Genomic DNA, 18,869 nt, shown 5'->3' with positions numbered 1-18,869 from the left:
GCGTAGTTAAGGGGAAGTGTAGTCTAAGTTCTACACGATTTGGGGACAGTAGGCTGCCAGCAACCATGATGAAGCAGGTCAGAGGGCAAGCTGACCTCCTGGTGAATGCTGAATGTGCTGCAAGCTTGGTTTGTTTTTGTTTCTCCCCTTCTCCTTTTCACTGATTAAAGTTATAAAGTTTAGAGATACGGTTTCAATTTCTTCCAGACAAGCCTTAACCTAAGCCCTGAGACCACTCAAGCCCTCAGTGGCACCTCTCTTCCACCAGCATGAGCAAATAAATTGCTACCTTTGGTGATATAAAACCCACAAGACCATTCGATACATGGAGATTTTTTTTCTGATTTTGTAGGGATGACTCCTCTGTTTTATAAAGCTGTTTTAACTATAAAACAATTTTATAATTTTGATGTGGCCAAAGATCTCCCAACACTACTTTCAGGTTTTATTTTTCTGTCTACTATCCGGAACCGATCAAACCCTTCCCTGCCTCAACCTCGGGACTATGTAGGTCATATATCAGTAAAATTCCATCAGTGTTTGCGGAGTTCATGAATGAATGAATTCTTTTTTTTTTTTTTTTTTTTTTGACAAAGTCTAACTCTGTCACCCAGAACGGTGTGAAATGGTGCAATCTTGGCTCACTGCAACCATTGCCTCCTGGATTCAAGCGATTCTCCCACCTCAGCCTCCTGAGTAGCTGGATTACAGGCACCTGCCATCATGCCAGGATAATTTTTGTGTTCTTGTAGAGATGGGGTTTCACCATGTTGGCCTTGCAGGTCTTGATCGCCTGACCTCAGGTGATCCAGCCAACTTGGACTCTCAAAGTGCAGGGATTACAGGTGTGAGCCACCTCACCCGGCCTTTAATGAGTGAATTCTTGATTTCCACCCTATTCCTAACACTGTCAATTTCTTGATTCATGAACTTAATATGGATAGCTGATATGAATGGATATCTGATTCAATCCAGTAATCTGGGGACAGCCAAAAACCCAATCAAGATTAACTGGGTGGAGCTTCAGAAATGCAATCCGATAGCACTTGTTGATTGGAAGCAAGCACTGAATACATGGAGGGGTGTGGGTGGGAATTGTGATTAGAAAGATCAATAAAAGTTTCTGAAGACCCACAGGAGAGACCCAAAGTCTTCAAGTCTGGAGTTCCTGCTTGGTTCTTCCTGAGGTCTAAGCACTCTGCAAACTCAGTCCAGATCTAGTAAGTCACTCATTTCTGGAAGGACACTCCCATCTGATCTATAGTCAGCTGGTCTAGGACTGGGACAATGCAGCCTTTGATGGCACCGAGCTATATCTGTCTTTTATATATATATATGAACAATTTGAAGATTTGAATTTTTTCCTCTATATGCAGTTTTGTCTTTATTTCAAAAAATTGGATTGTGCTTTGGTTTATGTCATTTCAAAATTCTTGATGGGAGCAATGACTCATGCCCATAACCTCAACACCTTGGGAGGCCAAAGCGAGAGGATCATTTGAGCCCAGGGGTTTGAGACCAACCTGGGCGACATGGCAAAAATGCATCTCTACAAAACATTCTTTTTTTGAAGCGGGGATGGAGTCTCACTCTGTTGCCAAGGTTGGAGTGCAGTGGCAAGAGCTCAACTCACTGCAACCTCTTCCTCCCAGGCTTTTCAAGCCTCAGCTTCCTGAGTAGCTGGTATTACATCCCTCTGCCACCATGCCTGCTTAAGTTTTGTATTTTTAGTAGCGGTGGGGTTTCACCATGCTGGCCAGGTTGGTCTCAAACTCCTGACATCAAGTGATCCTCCTGCCTCAGCCCCTCAAAGTGCTGGAACGACAGCCGTGAGCCAATGGTGGTCAGCCTCTACAAAATATATATATCTTTTAATTTGCCAGGCATGGTAGCATGCATCTGTATTCCCAGCTATTTGGTTTGCTGACATGGGAGAATCACTTGAGTCCAGAAGATTGAGACTGCAGTGAGCCATGCTCACACCACTGCTGTACTCCAGCCTGGGCAACAGAGTAAGACCCTGCTAAAAACAAAAACAAAAACAAAACAAACAAAAAAAAACCTTAACCAAAGAGAATCTTTGACCTTAATTTTAAACCAATCACATCCTCACTGTAATTCTTCCTCCCGAATGGAGACATGGGTGTTGGGGTGCATGCCTGTAATCCCAGCTACGTGGAAGGCTGAAGCATGAGAATTGCTTGAATCTCAGAGGCGGAAGTTACAGTGAGCTGAGATGGAGCTGCTGCACTCCAGCCTGGGCGACAAAGTGACACTCAGCTTCACCCACACCAAAAAAAATTAGATTATACCACCCAGGTGATCATTGGATACATGAAGATTTCTATTGTGTTTTCTTGGGGACTGTCAACTCCGTCTTTGAAAACTGTTTTAACTCTGAAATATTTTGATAAATTTGATGTGGCCAAGGATCCCTCAACAAAGATACTTTCAAGTTTGCTTTCTTTCTGTCTAATATCAGGAAGAGATTCAACTCTTCCCTATCTCACACTCAGGACTATGAAGGACACATATTAGTAAACCTCCATGTTTGTGGAGGGAATCAGTGAATGACTCCTGGACTTTCACCCTATCCCTAAATCTTTCACTTTCATGGATGAATATCTAATTCAATCAGTTAATCTGGAAGAAAGCCAAAAATCCAATCAGGATTAACTGTGTAGAGTTTAAGAAGTCGAATCAAATGTAGTTCTCCCTCTCTCTCTCTTTTCTTTTCTTTTCTTTTCTTTTCTTTTCTTTTCTTTTCTTTTTTTTTTTTTTTTTTGAATCTAGCCTATTTCACAGGCTGGAGTGCAGCGGTGTATTGTCAGCTCACTGTAACCTCTGCCTCCTGAGTTCAAGCGATCCTCCCACCTCAGCCTCCCTAGTAGCTTCGACTATAGGCACAGACCACCGCACCTGGCTAATTTTTCTAATTTTGGTAGAGGTAGGGTTTTACCATGTTGGCCAGGCTGGTCTCAAACTCCTGACCTCAGATAATCCACCTGCCTCTGCCTCCCAGAGTGCTGGGATTACAGGTGTGAGTCACTGCACACAGCCAAAGTGGTTCATTTTGAATATGTGTGAGAGGTGTGTATTGGAAACATCTGTGTCTTGCCAATGATGCATAACACTGTCACATAGCTTTCAAAGCTTCTCACTGAAATTTTCAATAATGAGACCAGGCAGAGGCTCATGCCTGCAATCCCAGCACTGTGGGAGGCCAAAGTGGGTGGATTGTTTGAGTCTAGGAGTTCAAGACCAGCCTGGACAACATAGTGAAACCCACTGTCTTTACAAAAAGTCAAAAAATACAAGAGTAGCTGGGTATGAGATCTGAGCTTCAGAGATCCTCGGTAACATTTGCCAGTGCTATGAGTTTAGTGGATCAGTGGCTAATAATTCATGGACTAGGAGGGATCTTGCCTGCTCTTTAGAAGTTGGGACACATTCTTCATGGTACCAGAAGGGTAGAACTATGTCTCTGTGGCCACTTATTGCAGAAAGGAACTGGAGTAAACTGAGGGCTCTTTCACACATGCTAGAGAAATGACTTGGTCCCTGGGAGAATTGGGGGTTGCAGGGGATCGGCCTGAGGAACTTGCCTTTTTGCTGGATTGTGCTGTAGAGTTTTTCCTTTCAGATTTGTCAGAATGAGCCTCCAGGCCCCATCCAGACTCCTGGAGCTGGCAGGGCAGAGCCTGCTTAGGAACCAGTTCTTGACCATCTTCACCCTGGACTAGCTGCCCAGGGAGGTCTCCCCTCTGATGTTCATGGAGGCCATCAGCATGAGATGTTGTGAGGCCCTGAAGCTGATGGTGCAGGCCTGGCCCTCCCTTCACCTCCCTCTGGGATCCCTGATGAAGACACCTCATCTGGAGACCTTGCGAGCTGTGCTGAAGGGACTTGATACACTAGTGTCCCAGAAGGTTTGCCCCAGTTGAGGTGACTCAGGTGGCCTGGTGGGAAGGGTCCAGGCATCCAGGGAAGGGACAGCTGGCTCAGGAGGAGTGGCAGTGTGTGGGAGCTAGGGTGGCTCAGAGGCTTCTGATGGTGCCCATGAGAGGCCTTGGCCATTGCCCAGATCCTCCGGAAAAGGAATGCTCACCATACAGAGTCCACTGAGGAAACAGGAACCTGCTTCCTCCCAGTGGAAGGTAAAGGTACTAGAAGTGGGTACCACGCAGAATCCAAGGGGGAACGGGATGGAGAAAAGACAGAAGGAGGAGCACTGGGACAGGAGCAGCTGACTCATGTCCTGGATGTGGAGTGAAAGTTCAGGTCAAGGGTCGGTCCTTGCCTACATTCTGAGCTTTTCCCTTATGTTACGCACAGGAGGTGGAAACTTCAAGTGCTGGATTTGAGGGATGTTGATGAGAATTTCTGGACCATATGGTCTGGAGCCAGGGTCCTCCCCTGCTCCCCAGAAGCCATGAGTAAGAGGAAGACAGTGGAGGACTGTCCAAGGATGGGAGAGTGCCAGCCCTTGAAGGTGTTCATAGACCTCTGCCTAGAGGAAAGTACACAGGATGAATGCCTGAGCTACCTCTGAAGGTGGATCCACTACAGAAGAGGCCTAGTGCACCTGTGTTGTAGTAAGGTGCAGAATTACTCAATGCCAACTTCAAGTTTCAGAAATCTATTGGAAAAGACATACCCAGACAGTATCCAGGAGTTGGAAGTCTGGAAAAAGTGCTCTCTCAATAAAACAGGAAAGTTTGCCCCTTACCTAAGCCAGATGAGCAATCTTCGCAAACTTTTTAGCCTTCGGTTATGAGCCTGAGTTATACGTGAGCGGCCAATGGCAGTTCATTCCTGACTTGGATTGTCCATTCCTCTGCCTGTCCTAGCCCCAGATGCATTATATAAGAAAGGTCAGTAATATCAAAGAGCACCTGGAGCACCTGCTCAGGTAGGAAACGATGGTGGGCTTTCTCTGCAGACCATAACACATAGTTTTGTTCTTTTTCACAGTAAACGTTAGTGGGCATCTACTGTGTGCCATCCACTGGGGATGTCACAGGGAATGGGATGCTAGAATGTCAACTCATTAAGCTGTTCAGTGTTCTATATCCTGAAGTTGGTATCACAAGACCACTCAAATAAGGGCAGAGGGATGGCCTGGGGTAGATGCTACAGAGAGAGATGTATAGGGAGCTAGTTAGTTGGGGGTTCAGATCTAGTGAAGGTGCATTTGTGAATTCCTCCTTAGGAAGTGTGTATAAAGTTAATATGATGAAAACGTATTCTTCATAAACAGGAGGGTATGAAAGAAGGGAAAGTGCAGTCTGGTGCGATGACTCACGTCTGTAATCTCAGGACTTTGGAAGGCTGAGGCAGGCAGATCACGAGGTCAGGAGTTTCAGACCACCCTGGCCAACACAGTGAATCCCTATCTCTATTAAAAATACAAAATTTAGCTGAGCATGGTGACAGGCACCTGTAATCCCAGCTACTTGGGAGGCTGAGGCAAGGGAAGTGAAGGCTGCAGTGAGCTGAGATTGTGCCACTGCACTCCAGCCTAAGTTACAGTGTGAGACTCTGTGTCAAAAAAAAAAAAAGAAAAGAAAAGAAAAGAAAAAGAAGAAGGGAAAGTGCATGAAACCTGTGCATTTCACAGTAGAAGCTCCATCCTCAGCAGCTTAATAAACACCAATGATCCTGTCTGTAATTCCCTGTCTGTGAAAGGTTGTTTTGAACTCCAGGAAAGGTAATTGATATGGGAAGTGCATGCTTCTGGGATGGAGGGTGAGGGAGTAGGTGTGAGAGTGGTACCAATCACACAAGCGAGGCTGAAAGGACGGAGCCTAAAATAGAGCTGCCCCTGAATGATCTGAGTCTTCATCAGGCAGCACCTTGCATGCAGACCATCATCTGGTGATGGGAACAAACTTGTGTTTGGGTGAAACAGGCTTCCCCGTTGCAGTTACTATAACACCTGTGTGGTAGTAAGGTGCAGAATTACTCAATGCCCACTTCAAGTTTACCATTGAGATGATTTCCCACCCCCCTCCTCTAACTGGCACCATCGCCCATAACTAACTTCTTGCTCTCCCCAGGTACCTCAAGAACCCCTTGGGGGCCTTTATATTCAGTGATGCTTACCTAACTGATCGGGACATGGAGTGTCTGTCTCAGTGCCCAAGCCTCAGTCAGCTAAAGGAGCTGTGTCTGATTCATATCCTGACGGGGACCACCAATCTTGAGCCCCTTGGAGTTCTGCTGGAGAAAGTTGCTGCTACTCTGAAGACCCTCGTCTCAGAGAACTGTCGGATCCAGGCCCCCCAACTCAGGGTCCCCCTGCCTGCCCTGAGCCACTGTTCCCAGCTCACCACCTTCTACTTTCATGGAAATCAGACATCCACGAATGCTCTGAAAGATCTGCTGCGTCACACAGGCAGGCTGAGCAAGTTAGGCCTGGACATGTATCCTGCGCCTCTGGAGTATCTTGACAACAGGGGTCATGCCAATTGGGAGATCCTCACCCCAATTCGGGCTGAGCTGACGCGTACACTCAGGGAAGTCAGGCAGAACAGGAGGATCTTCTTTGGTCCCACCCACTGCCCTTCCTGTGGCTCATGGCCATCTGAGAAACTGGAGTTCCATCTTTGCTCCTAGGGAAGGCCTGGTTAGTGGGATGGATAAGCTTTCTTCCGGACACTTGGGAACTAAAATCTTGTACATGGGTGCATTTTTTATTTGAATTTAATTTAATTGTTTATATTTTTATTTTATTTTATTTTATTTTTGAGACAGAGTCTCACTCTGTCCCCCAGGATGAAGTGTAGTGGCACAATCTCAGCTCATGGCAAGCTTTACCTCCTGGGTTCAAGTCATTCTCCTGCCTCAGCCTCCCAAGTAACTGGTGTCATGGGTGTGGGCCCCAAGCCCGGCTAATTTTTGTATTTTTAGTAGAGACAGGGTTTCACAATGTTGGCGGAGGCTGGCCTCTAACTCCTGACCTCAAGTGATCTGACCGCCTTGGGCTTCCACAGTTCCAGGTTTACAAGTGTGTGCAGCCGGGGCCGGTCAGCCGTTTCTTAAAGGAAGCACACAGCTGTGTGTTTCAGGCACCTGCTCACCGTGAGTGGAAAAACAAAGGTGACTCAGCCGGGGGCAGGACTGGGTTAAAAATGCTGACTTGGAAGCAATGAGGCCTTCAGGGACCTGTGTTCTAGACTCAGAAATGGAGCCTGAAGTTGTAGACTGATGCAGGAGTTACCACCGCAAGGATGGTTATTTAAAAATGTCAAAAATAAATGGAACCTGAATGGAAACTTTCTGGTGTCTTCCACGATTGATCAACCTGTTTTAGACATTTATGTATCAGAAGTCTCTAGAAATCAGCCTCCTGGGTTCAAGCAACTCTCCTGCCTCAGCCTCCCGAGTAGCTGGGACTACAAGGAACCACCACCACACCTGGCTAATTTTTGTATTTTCAGTAGAAAGGTGGTTTCACCATGTTGGCCAGTCTGGTCTCCAACCCCTGACCTCAGGAAAAGCACTTGCCTCAGCCTCCCAAAGTGCTTGGATTGTAGACATGAGCCACTGCACCTGGCCTGATATTCTGATACAAGCATAAAATGCGTAATATTCAAATCATGGTAACTGGGATATCCACCATCTCAAGAATTTATCATTTCTTTCTGCTAGCAACATTCCAATTCCATTGTTTTAATTATGTAGAAATTTACTACGAACTATTGTCAACATGAGTTGCCCTATTGTGCTACTAAACCCCAGATCTTATTCCTGTCTCTGTTTTTGTTCCCATTAACCATCCCCTTCTTATTCTCTATTTCCCAGTACCCTTCCTAGCTTCTGATAACCGTCATTTTACTATTTTTAAGTTTCGTGTTTTTTAATTCCCAAATGTGAGTGCGAACATGCCATGTTTGTCTTTCTGTATCTGGCTTACTTCACCCAACATAACGCCCTCCAGTTCCATCCATGTTGTCGCAGATAACTGGATTTCCTTCATGTTTACGGCTCAATGATATTCTGTTGTGTATGTTTACCACATTTTCTTGATCCATTCATCTGTTGATGGACACGTATGTTGATTCCAAATTTTGGCTATTGTAGATAGTGCTGCAATAAATAGGAGAGTGCAGGCTGAGTGCAGTGGCTCATGCCGGTAATCCCAGAATTTTGGGAGGCTGAGGCAGGTGGATTACTTGAGGTCAGGAGTTCGAGACCAGCCTGACCAACATGGTAGTGTAGATATCTCATGGATATATTTCTTTTTTTTTTCTGGATATATATCCAGCAGTGGGATTTATGGTTTATATGGTAATCCTATTTTTATTTTTTGGAGGAAACTCCATACTGCTTTCCATAGTAGCTGTACTAATTTACATAACTACCAATGTTGTACCAGGGTTCTCATTTCTCCATATTCTTCATAGCATCCATTATTTTCTGTTGGTTTTTTATGGGGGAGCTCCCCTTACTATTAAAACTCAAATCCAGTTTGGTGTAAACACAGAAACCCTGCTAGAGTTGCCTGCCACCTTTGAAACAGGCCATTGGAATGAAAATTGTCCACCTATGCACCAGGTGTCTATTGGACAGAAGGCTTTTGTCCCAGAGGTTGTTCACATTAGAGGACATTTCTTTTTTGTTTTTCTTTACTTTTCTGCCTTTTTTTTTTTTTTTAAGGTAGAGTTTCACTATTGTTGCCCAGGCTGGAGTGCAATGGTGGGATCTCAGCTCACTGCAGCCTCCACCTCCCGAGTTCAAGTGATTCTCCTGCCTCAGCCTCCCAAGTAGCTGGGATTACATTCATGCACCACCACAGCTGGCTAATTTTGTATTTTTAGTAGAGACAGGGTTTCTCCATGTTGGTTAGGCTGGTCTCCAACTCCCAACCTCAGGTTATTCCCCCACCTCAGCCTCCCAAAGTGCTGGGATTACAGGCATGAGCCACCACATCTGGCTAGAGGACATTTCTGATGCCTCCATATTGATGGAATTTAAAATAACTCTCTGGTAAATTGTTTTCTATAATAGCTTTAAATAAAAATGGAGAAGCTGAGATTAAGATCATTGCAGACTTAGGTACAGTATTGGTGGAAACCAGGGCTGCCATATCCAGTTTACAGCCAATATATCAGCAAATCCCTTGGAGAAAGGAAAATATTTCTGAGGAGGGGTTTCACATGAAGTTCAGAAAATCCCTGTGTTTGAAGCAGTCCAAATGACATTTGGACCATTTTTAGGAAAGTGTGGCTTTTTATTAAGTGACAACATGGGGATGAGATTTGCTTTCTCTGTTAAGGTGATGCGTAAAGCTTTCTTTGGAGGGAGAGAAAACCCTAGAGTTTCCTGACCTTCCTTAACCTGAACTGCTTGTTTCCCTAAAAGCAGAAATTGATCATATTGGAATCCAAACTCATGCCAACCTTGACCTTCATGAAGTACTCAAGTGTTTCTGCTCTTCTTCTTCATGTGATGTAGAAAGTATTAAAAGTGATGAGTGTAGGCCGGGCACGGTGGTTCATGCCTGTAATCTCAGCACTTTCAGAGGCCGAGGTGGGTGCATCACCTGTAGTCAGGAGTTCCAGACCAGCCTGGGCAACATGGTGAAACTCTCTCTCTACTAAAAATACAAAAACTAGCTGTGTGTGGTGGCCTGTGCCTGTAATTCCAGCTAACTGGGAGACTGAGGCAGGAGAATCACTTGAACTGGGAGGCAGAGGTTGCAGTGAGCCGAGATCGCACCATTGCACTCCAGCCTGGAAAACAAGAGTGAAACTCCATCTCAAAAAAAAATTAATAAATAAATACGTTATAAATGAATAAATTAATTAATGCTTTAAAGAAAAAAGAAATAAACTTTGCCTACAAGTTTCATATGCAATTGAATACCTCTTAAATTTTGATGTGAACCGACCAGGCATGGTGGCTGAGGCCTGTAATCCCAGCACTTTGGGAGGCCGAGGCGGGCAGACCACGAAGTCAGGAGATTGAGTCCATCCTAGTTAACATGGTGAAACCCCATCTTTACTAAAAATACAAAAAATTAGCCAGGTGTAGTGGCATGCACCTGTAGTCCCGGCTATTTAGGAGGCTGAGGCAGGAAAATTGCTTGAACCGGGGAGGCAGAGGTCAAAGTGAGCTGAGATCGTGCCACTGCATTCCAGCCTGGTGACGGAGCGAGACTCCATCTCAAAAAATAAATGAATAAATTAAATAAATCAATAAAAATATTGTGACAGGAACCAACATTGCTCAACTTGTACACTAATGTCTTACAAAATCCTTTCCTTGTCACCTTCAAATCTCCATTTCAAATGCTACACTCTGGAAAACTCTACCACTTGGTTACCATTTCCTGATGATGGAGAAGACCATACCTGTGTGTGTGGCATCAGAACTATTGACTCCTCCTATTGATGTTTAAGATATTCCATTACACAAACCTGGGTTCATACTTTTTGTTGATAGATCTTATGCCAAAAATGTAGGCAAAAAATGCCAAGCAGGAAATGCTATCAGTTCTGAAGATGAATTCATAGAGATGGAAATTCTTTCAGAATTTATTTTTCCAGATTTTTTCTTTGTTTGTTTGTTCGTTTGTGTTTGTTCGTTTTCAGACGGAGTCTTGCTCTGTCACCAAGTTGGAGTGCAGTGGTGAAATCTTGGCTGACTGCAATCTCCTCCTCCTGAGTTCAAGCGACTCTCCTGCCTCAGTCTCTTGAGTAGCTAGGATTATGGGTGGGTGCCAACATGCTCAGCTAATTTTTGTATTTTTAGCAGAGACAGGGTTTCACCATGTTGGCTAGGATGGTCTCAATTTTTTGGCATCGTGATCTACCTGCCTTGGCCTCCTGAAGTGCTGGGATTACAGGTGTGAGCCACCACCGTGCCCGGCCTTTTTTTTTCCTTTTGAGATGGAGTCTCACTCTATTGCCCGGGCTGGGAATGGGACTCCTCCTATCAATTATTTTTTTAAATTTTCTTTTGTTTTATTGACCTGACAAGGCTCAAATAGAGTTGAGTTTTTGTTTTCGTTTTTTCCATTGGAAGGGACAATACAGAGGTTACAATCATTGGCTTTAGATGACAAGATAAAAGAATAAAACATATTCCTTGCAAGACAACCAGCAAAACTTCATGATCAGCATCAAATCAGTGCCTTCTCACTGTCAGTGGGTGGAAGCCTTCATCAATACTTGTAGAGTTTGAAGCACTCATGAAGTCACGATCAGACTCTTTACTCAGGGACAGGATGTAAGCCAAGCAAAAGACCTTCCACAGGTGGTGAATTTGGAAGCCTGCCCAATGTGACCTGCAAGTTTTCACTGGCAATATGCAGGTGCAGATATGACAAAGAATAACCATGACCTTTACATCACCCCCAGCTGTTGAGGAATGGGATCCTTTTGACCCTTTCTGTCCATAGAACCAGGTTGCGAATCTTGTGTGGCAACAACATATATGGTCTACTTAACAGAGAAGAAGACTCTGTAAAAAAAAAAATGTTTATTATGAAGTAAGCAAAGAAATGGGAATAGATGTGAGATTATTTGGGGAGATAAAGGAAGTTGAAGGTTTTGAAAGGAAAAATAAGGAGGATTATACAAATTGTTTTGAAAGACTCATACTTGGTCATAAGGATTAAAACCAAAAGGGCATCAGTGCAATGTTAGATAGATTCCTCTTACACCCACTCAATAACCCCCAACATGTTCAGCAAGTCTTAGTTCACTCCCAGGTTCCCATTAAAAACCCAGCTCAACCCTGACCAGCTCCACCCTCACTTCCCATTTGTAATTTTCACATGACTTTATTACAGAACCATCAGGTTCCTATGCCTGCTGCACAGTAGCTTAGCAATATTCTGAGACTGCAGGGTTTGCAGCAGAGAGTTTAATGATCACAAGGTGGCAGAATGAGAAGCTAGGAGGAGATCCTCAAATTCATCTCCCCAAGGAGTACTGAGGGTTTCCAGTGGATGCTGGATAGCAAGGGGCCGGAAAGTTGGGGTAGCGGTAAGAGGGAAGAAGTCAACAGGATGTAGAAACTGCATTCTTTGGTGAGTTGGTGCCTTGCAGGGCCCTTCAGATCAGCTGGCATCAGTAGTTTCACTGACATGCAGAACCTGAAAGAATATCTCAGATGAAAAAGTTAATGTTTTGCAATGCTTGAAACGTTGTCTGCAGGGAAGTTAAGGGGAACCGTAATCTAAGGTCTATATGATTTTGGAACAGTAGGTTGCCAGCAACCATGAGGAACCAGGTCAGAGAGCAAGAAGACGTCCTGATGAATGCTGAATGTGTTGCAAGCTTGGTTATTTTTGTTTCTCTCCCTCCCTTCTTCACTGATTAAATTTATAAAGTTTATCGATGTGGTTTCAATTTCTTCCAAAGAAGGCTTAACCTAAGCCCTGAGACCACTCACGCCCTCAGTGGCACCTCTCCTCCACCAGAACGAGCATGTAATGTGCTACCTTAGGTTATACAAAATCCCGAAGACCATTCAATACATTGAGATTTTCATTCTGATTTCGTAGGGATGACTCCTCTGTTTTTAGAAAGCGTTTTAAAGTATAAAGCATTTTTATATTTTGATGTGGCCAAGGATCTCCTAACAACACTACTTTCAGATTTTATTTTTCTGTCTAATGTCGTAAACAGATCAAATCCTTCCCTGCCTCACACTCAAGACTATGAAGTTCACATATTAGTAAAATACCATCAGTGTTTGTGGAGTTCATGAATGAAAGATTTTTTTATTTTTTGACAGAATGTCCCTCTGTCACCCAGACTGGAGTGCAGTGGCACAATTCTGGCTCACTGCAACCATTGCCTCCTTTGTTCAAGCAATTCTCCTGCCTCAGCCTCCCAAGTAGCTGGGTTTCAGGTGCCTGCCATCATGCCCAGCTAATTTTTGTATTTTTGTAGAGACGGGGTTTCACCTTTTTGACCTGGCTCCTCTTGAACCCCTGACATCAGGTGATTTACTCGCCTTGTCCTTCCGAAGTGCTGGAATTACAGGTATGAGCCACCTCGCCCACCCTTGAATGAATGTATTCTTGACTTCTACCCTATCCCTAACACTGTCAATTTCTTGCTTCACGAACTGAATATAGATATGTGATGTGAATGGATATCTGACTCAATCCATTAATCTGGGGAGAGCCAAACACCCAATCAGGATTAACTGGGTGGAGCTTCACAAATGCAATCAGATATCACTTTTTGATTGGAAGCTAGCAGCGGATACGTGGAGGGGTGTGGGTGGGACTTGTGATTAGAAAGGTCAATAAAAGCTTCTAAAGACCCACAGGAGAGACCCAAAGTCTTCAAGCCTGGAGTTCCTGCCTGGTTCTTCCTGAGGTCTGAGCACCTTCTAAACTACATCCAGATCTGGTAAGTCACTAATTTCTGTAAGGACACTCCCATCTGACCTAGAGTCAGTCGGTCTGGGATGGTGACAGTGCAGCCAACGATGGCACAGAGCTATATCCTGTCCTTTTTTTTATATATATATGAACAATTTGAAGCTTTGAATGTTTTCCTCTAAATGCAGTTCTGTCTTTTTTCAAAAAAGTTGATTGTGCTTTGGCTGATGCCATTTTAAAATTCTTGAAGGGAGCAGTGACTCATGCCTTTAACCCCAACACTTTTGGAGGCCAAAGTGGGAGGATCATTTCAGCCCAGGGGTTTGAGACCAACCTGGGCAACATGACAAAAACCCTCCTCTACACAACGTTTTTTTTTTTTTTGAGGGTGGGGATGGAGTCTCACTGTGTTGCCCAGACTGGAGTGCAGTGGCACGATCTCAACTCACTGCAACCTTTACTTCCCGGGTTCAAGCAATTCTCATGCCTCAGTCTCCATTCTCAGAAGCTGGTGTCACAGACATCTGAAACCATGCCTGGCTAAGTTTTGTATTTTCAGTAGAGGTGGGGTTTCACCACGCTGACCAGGTTGGTCTCAAACACCTGACCTCAAGTGATCCACCTGCCTTGGCCTCCCAAAGTGCTGGGATTACAGCTGTGAGTCACTGGTGCTTGGCCTCTACTTTTTTTTTAATTAGCCAAGCATGGTGACATGCATCTGTAGTCCCAGCTATTTGGGTGGCTGGTGTGGGAGAATCACTTGAGCCCAGAAGATTGAGGCTGCAGTGAGCCATGCTCACACCACTGCTGTACTCCAGCCTGGGCAAAAGAGAGAGACCCTGTCCAAAAAACAAAAACAAAATCAATCAAAAAGGATCTTTGACTTTAATTTTAAACCAATCACATCCTCTTTCACCCAAATGGAGACATGGCTGTGGGGGTGCATGCCTGTAATCCCAGCTACGTGGAAGGCTGAAGCATGAGAATTGCTTGAATCTCAGAGGTGGAGGTTACAGTGAGCTGAGATGGCACCGCAGTACTCCAGCCTGGGCGACAAAGTGAGACTTAGCTTCACCCACACCAAAAAATATTAGATGATACCACCCAGGTGATCATTAGATACATGAAGATTTCTACTGTGTTTTCTTAGGGACTGTCATCTCTGTCTTTGAAAACTGTTTTAACTCTGAAATATTTTGATAAATTTGACGTGGCCAAGGATCCCTCAACAAAGATACTTTCAAGTTTTTTCTTTCTGTCTAATATCAGGAAGAGATTCAACCCTTCCCTATCTCACACTCAGGACTGTGAAGGACACATATTAGTAAAACTCCATGTTTGTGGAGGGAATCAGTGAAGGAGTCCTGGACTTTCACCCTAACCCTAAATCTTTCACTTTGATGGATGAATATCTAATTCCATCAGTAAATCTGGAAGAAACCCAAAAATCCAATCAGGATTAACTGGGAAGAAGACGAATCAAATGTAGTTCTCTTTCTCTCTTTTTTCTTTTTCTTTTTCTTTTTTTCTTTTTTTTTTTTTTTTTTTTTTTGAATCTAGCGTATTTTCCAGGCTGGAGTTCAGTGGTGTATTGTCAGCTCACTGCAACCTCTGCCTCCTGGGTTCAAGCGATCCTCCTGCCTCAGCCTCCCTAGTAGCTTGGACTATAGGCGCAGACCACCGCACCTGGCTAATTTTTGTAATTTTAGTAGAGGTAAGGTTTTACCATGTTGGCCAGGCTTGTCTCAAACTCCTGACCTCAGATAATCCACCTGCCTCTGCCTCCCAGAGTGCTGGGATTACAGGTGTGAGCCACTTCGACTGGCCTTGAATGAATGTATTCTTGACTTCTACCCTATCCCTAACACTGTCAATTTCTTGCTTCACAAACTGAATATAGATATGTGATGTGAATGGATATCTGACTCAATCCATTAATCTGGGGAGAGCCAAAAACCCAATCAGGATTAACTGGGTGGAGCTTGACAAATGCAATCAGATATCATTTTCTGATTGGAAGCTAGCAGCGGATACGTGGAGGGGCGTGGGTGGGAGTTGTGATTAGAAAGGTCAATAAAAGCTTCTAAAGACCCACAGGAGAGACCCAAAGTCTTCAAGCCTGGAGTTCCTGCCTGGTTCTTCCTGAGGTCTGAGCACCTTCTAAACTACATCCAGATCTGGTAAGTCACTAATTTCTGTAAGGACACTCCCATCTGACCTAGAGTCAGTCGGTCTGGGATGGTGACAGTGCAGCCTACGATGGCACAGAGCTATATCCTGTCCTTTTTTTATATATATATGAACAATTTGAAGCTTTGAATTTTTTCCTCTAAATGCAGTTCTGTCTTTATTTCAAAAAAGTTGATTGTGCTTTGGCTGATGCCATTTTAAAATTCTTGAAGGGAGCAGTGACTCATGCCTTTAACCCCAACACTTTTGGAGGCCAAAGTGGGAGGATCATTTCAGCCCAGGGGTTTGAGACCAACCTGGGCAACATGACAAAAACCCTCCTCTACACAACGTTTTTTTTTTTTTTTTGAGGGTGGGGATGGAGTCTCACTGTGTTGCCCAGACTGGAGTGCAGTGGCACGATCTCAACTCACTGCAACGTTTACTTCCTGGGTTCAAGCAATTCTCATGCCTCAGTCTCCATTCTCAGAAGCTGGTGTCACAGACATCTGAAACCATGCCTGGCTAAGTTTTGTATTTTTAGTAGAGGTGGGGTTTCACCACGCTGACCAGGTTGGTCTCAAACACCTGACCTCAAGTGATCCACCTGCCTTGGCCTCCCAAAGTGCTGGGATTACAGCTGTGAGTCACAGGTGCTTGGCCTCTACTTTTTTTTTTAATTAGCCGAGCATGGTGACATGCATCTGTAGTCCCAGCTATTTGGGTGGCTGGTGTGGGAGAATCACTTGAGCCCAGAAGATTGAGGCTGCAGTGAGCCATGCTCACACCACTGCTGTACTCCAGCCTGGGCAAAAGAGAGAGACCCTGTCCAAAAAACAAAAACAAAATCAATCAAAAAGGATCTTTGACCTTAATTTTAAACCAATCACATCCTCTTTCACCCAAATGGAGACATTGCCGTGGGGGTGCATGCCTGTAATCCCAGCTACGTGGAAGGCTGAAGCATGAGAATTGCTTGAATCTCAGAGGTGGAGGTTACAGTGAGCTGAGATGGCACCGCTGTACTCCACCCTGGGCGACAAAGTGAGACTTAGCTTCACCCACACCAAAAAATATTAGATGATACCACCCAGGTGATCATTAGATACATGAAGATTTCTACTGTGTTTTCTTAGGGACTGTCATCTCTGTCTTTGAAAACTGTTTTAACTCTGAAATATTTTGATAAATTTGACGTGGCCAAGGATCCCTCAACAAAGATACTTTCAAGTTTTTTCTTTCTGTCTAATATCAGGAAGAGATTCAACCCTTCCCTATCTCACACTCAGGACTGTGAAGGACACATATTAGTAAAACTCCATGTTTGTGGAGGGAATCAGTGAAGGAGTCCTGGACTTTCACCCTAACCCTAAATCTTTCACTTTGATGGATGAATATCTAATTCCATCAGTAAATCTGGAAGAAACCCAAAAATCCAATCAGGATTAACTGGGAAGAAGACGAATCAAATGTAGTTCTCTTTCTCTCTTTTTTCTTTTTCTTTTTCTTTTTTTCTTTTTTTCTTTTTTTTTTTTTTTTTGAATCTAGCGTATTTTCCAGGCTGGAGTTCAGTGGTGTATTGTCAGCTCACTGCAACCTCTGCCTCCTGGGTTCAAGCGATCCTCCTGCCTCAGCCTCCCTAGTAGCTTGGACTATAGGCGCAGACCACCGCACCTGGCTAATTTTTGTAATTTTAGTAGAGGTAAGGTTTTACCATGTTGGCCAGGCTTGTCTCAAACTCCTGACCTCAGATAATCCACCTGCCTCTGCCTCCCAGAGTGCTGGGATTACAGGTGTGAGCCACTTCGACTGGCCTTGAATGAATGTATTCTTGACTTCTACCCTATCCCTAACACTGTCAATTTCTTGCTTCACAAACTGAATATAGATATGTGATGTGAATGGATATCTGACTCAATCCATTAATCTGGGGAGAGCCAAAAACCCAATCAGGATTAACTGGGTGGAGCTTGACAAATGCAATCAGATATCATTTTCTGATTGGAAGCTAGCAGCGGATACGTGGAGGGGCGTGGGTGGGAGTTGTGATTAGAAAGGTCAATAAAAGCTTCTAAAGACCCACAGGAGAGACCCAAAGTCTTCAAGCCTGGAGTTCCTGCCTGGTTCTTCCTGAGGTCTGAGCACCTTCTAAACTACATCCAGATCTGGTAAGTCACTAATTTCTGTAAGGACACTCCCATCTGACCTAGAGTCAGTCGGTCTGGGATGGTGACAGTGCAGCCTACGATGGCACAGATCTATATCCTGTCCTTTTTTTATATATATATGAACAATTTGAAGCTTTGAATTTTTTCCTCTAAATGCAGTTCTGTCTTTATTTCAAAAAAGTTGATTGTGCTTTGGCTGATGCCATTTTAAAATTCTTGAAGGGAGCAGTGACTCATGCCTTTAACCCCAACACTTTTGGAGGCCAAAGTGGGAGGATCATTTCAGCCCAGGGGTTTGAGACCAACCTGGGCAACATGACAAAAACCCTCCTCTACACAACGTTTTTTTTTTTTTTTTGAGGGTGGGGATGGAGTCTCACTGTGTTGCCCAGACTGGAGTGCAGTGGCACGATCTCAACTCACTGCAACCTTTACTTCCCGGGTTCAAGCAATTCTCATGCCTCAGTCTCCATTCTCAGAAGCTGGTGTCACAGACATCTGAAACCATGCCTGGCTAAGTTTTGTATTTTTAGTAGAGGTGGGGTTTCACCACGCTGACCAGGTTGGTCTCAAACACCTGACCTCAAGTGATCCACCTGCCTTGGCCTCCCAAAGTGCTGGGATTACAGCTGTGAGTCACAGGTGCTTGGCCTCTACTTTTTTTTTTAATTAGCCGAGCATGGTGACATGCATCTGTAGTCCCAGCTATTTGGGTGGCTGGTGTGGGAGAATCACTTGAGCCCAGAAGATTGAGGCTGCAGTGAGCCATGCTCACACCACTGCTGTACTCCAGCCTGGGCAAAAGAGAGAGACCCTGTCCAAAAAACAAAAACAAAATCAATCAAAAAGGATCTTTGACCTTAATTTTAAACCAATCACATCCTCTTTCACCCAAATGGAGACATTGCCGTGGGGGTGCATGCCTGTAATCCCAGCTACGTGGAAGGCTGAAGCATGAGAATTGCTTGAATCTCAGAGGTGGAGGTTACAGTGAGCTGAGATGGCACCGCTGTACTCCAGCCTGGGCGACAAAGTGAGACTTAGCTTCACCCACACCAAAAAATATTAGATGATACCACCCAGGTGATCATTAGATACATGAAGATTTCTACTGTGTTTTCTTAGGGACTGTCATCTCTGTCTTTGAAAACTGTTTTAACTCTGAAATATTTTGATAAATTTGA

General features: G+C 44.4%; 1 pseudogene; it reads left to right on the top strand.

The window, feature by feature from the left end:
• Window positions 1-3,653: 3,653 nt before the first annotated feature.
• Window positions 3,654-6,618, top strand: LOC129143364 (PRAME family member 10-like; annotated as a pseudogene).
• The last annotated feature ends 12,251 nt before the right edge of the window (window positions 6,619-18,869 follow it).

The sequence above is a fragment of the Pan troglodytes genome, chromosome 1 (assembly GCF_028858775.2).
Source record: "Pan troglodytes isolate AG18354 chromosome 1, NHGRI_mPanTro3-v2.0_pri, whole genome shotgun sequence".
NCBI classification, from domain to species: Eukaryota; Metazoa; Chordata; class Mammalia; order Primates; family Hominidae; genus Pan; species Pan troglodytes.
The sequence above is the reverse complement of the archived record's forward strand: the minus strand, read 5'-3'. Positions and strand labels throughout refer to the sequence as shown.